The sequence below is a fragment of the Pyxicephalus adspersus genome, chromosome 8 (assembly GCF_032062135.1).
Source record: "Pyxicephalus adspersus chromosome 8, UCB_Pads_2.0, whole genome shotgun sequence".
Taxonomy (NCBI): Eukaryota; Metazoa; Chordata; class Amphibia; order Anura; family Pyxicephalidae; genus Pyxicephalus; species Pyxicephalus adspersus.
Genome location: NC_092865.1, coordinates 8,318,526 through 8,321,958, shown reverse-complemented (window position 1 = coordinate 8,321,958; position 3,433 = coordinate 8,318,526).

Sequence of the window (3,433 nt, the reverse complement as noted above, 5' to 3'; positions counted from 1 at the left end):
AAATCAGCCCAGAAACCACAGACCAAACTCCTCCTCTCTGAATACTCAATCTTTCAACTCACATAGTCATTTCAGGTTTGTTGCTGTTATTTGTGGTTACGCCTCTAACAATAGCAAGGGGCTTCAGCTTCTCACAACAGGCAAAAATCAGGATTCAAAGTTGTTTATTCAGGTTTTGGGTATTGCCTCCTGCAAAGGGTTCATGGTGGGGAGGACACCAAGGTGCATCAGTCTGTCAAGAATTTATGGAGAAAATATTACTATATGTGAAACTTTTCTTCTTTGTGGGAGCTTCCTGTAAAAAAGACCGGTCACTGCTGTTTTGTCTTACTGTGCAGGGTGACTGGTCATGTCTCCGCCCCTCCTTTAGTTTTCTGCAGACAGCCTGCAGTGGGAGGAGCTGCTAGGCCCCTCCCACAGCTCTTCTCTGTGCATAGGCAACATACAGCACAGTGATGATGTCACAAGTAGATGGTAACTGGGTTTGCAAAGGTGTTTGGTGCATACAAACTGAATTTTTATCCTTGAGGATTTTATATATAAATGAACAATCTAAAGCCCAAACCTTTTTTTTGGCTAGACCTTTTTTTCCTGCTCATGATATCCCTGATGAGAAGATCGCTCTTTCTATTTGTCTATGTTGCCTTGTCCTTTCTGGAACAGGAATAAAGGGAAAATCTTCCAAATGAGGGTGCTGGTCCATGTGGCAAATAAAAGCAGAAGCACCTCTGTATAGAGAGACTTCCTTTCATTTTCTGTTGTGTCTACATGAAAGAAACAAAAGGAAGTCTCCCCAGTAGGACACAGGAAAAAAAAAAAGAACCTGACAAAGGTTTAACCCTTTCCTGCTCTATCCAAACTTACGACAAAATACAGCTTTAGAAAGACTTTAAAATGAAGCTGTGAAAGATTTTGAATTGAATTATTTTCCCAATTTATAAACAGATATTTGAAATTTTTGTTTAATCCATATTTCACTATTAGGCATTTAAATAGGGTGCTTACAGGATACATTGTTTGCATAGAATGCTGGGCTCTCTGTAAAGCAAGCCCAGCTCTAGCTCTGCACTTATTGATATGGTTATGATGGAGAATCCAGAGGGATCCTTGGTAGGTAGGAGAGGGGTAGGAAGTGTGAAAGGCAGCAGTTAAGCTTCGTACACGCGTCCAATGGTTCTCGCTCGTTAATCGTCTCAAGACCGATATCAGACAAGAATCTGGCGTGTGTACAGCGCCCGTCGTCCATTGTCCGAATGACCATCCTGAATGGACGATGAACAATCCTAATGCAAGGGAAGGGGGAGAGTGCGCAGCAGGGTGCCGCTCTGTCGTTCGCCCCCTCTCTTTTCCATAGGGCAGAAAGGTGCTGTATGTAGAGCACTCATTCATGCATCGTGCAGTCCTTAGTCATTAGAAAGGATCGTGAAAGATCCTTTCCAACAACAATAATTGCACGTGTGTGTGCAGGGGTAATTATTGCCACACAATGCCCAGTTACCAGCTGTGAGTGGTAATATTGAGAGTAAAAATTAGATAACATTTTTCATATCTCATATTTCATATCTCCAATGCTGTCCATGTCATCACTAGAAAGAGTTTCTTATAAATTGTTGGCCATACAGCACAGCGGTGGGGAATCTTAAAAGGGTCCAAAGGAAACCGAAGGTTTATGGGCATCACACTTACATGAGCTCATTGTATTACATGAGCTCATTGTCCTATTACAGCGTTTCTCAACTGGGGTTCTTTCAGTGGTTGCTGGGGGTTCAAAAGGCAATTAGCAATTTGTGCCACTCATGTCAGTTTAATTTACACCACATTCTTTCCACTGGCCAGAAATGTAAGATCCATTCTTCCCACTTACCACCACATGTGTTATTAGTAGAAGCAGCAAATACAATTAAGCCACCACACCCAAGGACTTTTGCATTTCTGTTTTTCGTTTTGGCAGTTTTTTTGGTTGCAACCACGCAATTGTTTGTACTGCAATGCATACACAATAAAGCAGTCTGGGGCATGCAAATGAATGGGATGCTAAATGGAATCATGCTCATGTGTTAATGACCCAACCATTGGTCTCAGTCAGGGGTTTTGTACTAAGAACCAGATCCCTTGTTTATGGACAGATAAGAGGAAATACAACCAGGTGAGGAACAGCACAATACACCTAGAAAGGTGCTGATTTATTACAAAACCATGGTCATTAATATGGGGGGTGTAATAGCCTCCACTCTTCTAGCAAAGCTTCCCATACAATTCTGGTGTGTCACTGGTAATTTTCATATTTTTTGAGCCTGTTGTTGTTTGTTGGATGAAGGATTGAGCGGAAACCATGATGAATATTAACACCTCATGAGAGATTTCCTTGTTGCATCAGATAACAAAGCATTATCACTTTCTTTGGAATTACAAATATTCAGCTGACTAGTCATCAGGCTATTTTTGATAGCTGTTTCCTCTCTCTTATCATTGGAACTCAGTGATTACTTTTCAAACAATTCCCTGTGGCAGAAATTATGGAATTAATACTTTTGGAGGATGTTCATTCAGATGTTTAACTGTTGCAAAACACAAATATTTTTTTTTCATAATATTTATTGATTTTTTAATAAGGGAAATTATTGCAGCATTTATAACAACATGAAAATGATACAGAGAATAGAGGTATACCATAAATTACACACTATGGGATGAATTATTTAACAGAATTTTTTGAACATGGGGAAAATAACAAAGTATAAATACATTGAAATTCCAGATTATTTGAGACAGGTATAGATTTATTTATTGTCATTCAAAGAAAGAAAAACGTTTAATTTAAACAAATAGCACACAGAAACAAACATGTTATTGGGAACGATAATGGCATACTGTAGTAACCTTCAGTGAGGCAATTGTTGTATTAAATTTGGTAATATCCACCAATTAGTATAAATTGACAATTAGCATACAATTGGGAGATCATTATCTAGAAGAAGATAGACATACCATGTATTCTGTTCAAAGGTTGAAAGGACTCATCTTCTTGTGTCTAATGGCAATGGGGCTATATTTGATTCCCACACTTCAAAAAAACCCTGGACACATGATTTCTTGGCTAAAGAAGCCTTAACCCACTCCATCTGGAATACAAATCAGAGTTTTTCCAGAAATGGTGTGAGTGAGGGATGATTTGCAGCAATCCACTTATGCAAAATGGTCTACCAGAGGGCTACCAGAGAAATTATCATCAGAAATTTACTTGGTATTTTGTTGCACCTCCTCAGGATTTTATGACAGCTTTTACCTTCTCTTTATTATCCCAAAATAAATAGATGTGTTTCCTGGACCTTAGCACTAGAAAAACACCTCTCTTCCCTAAAGGACAACCCCATCTAAACCCCAGTTAACGGTTTGACCTCACAAGGAACGCAATTTGTGATTGCCAGAACTT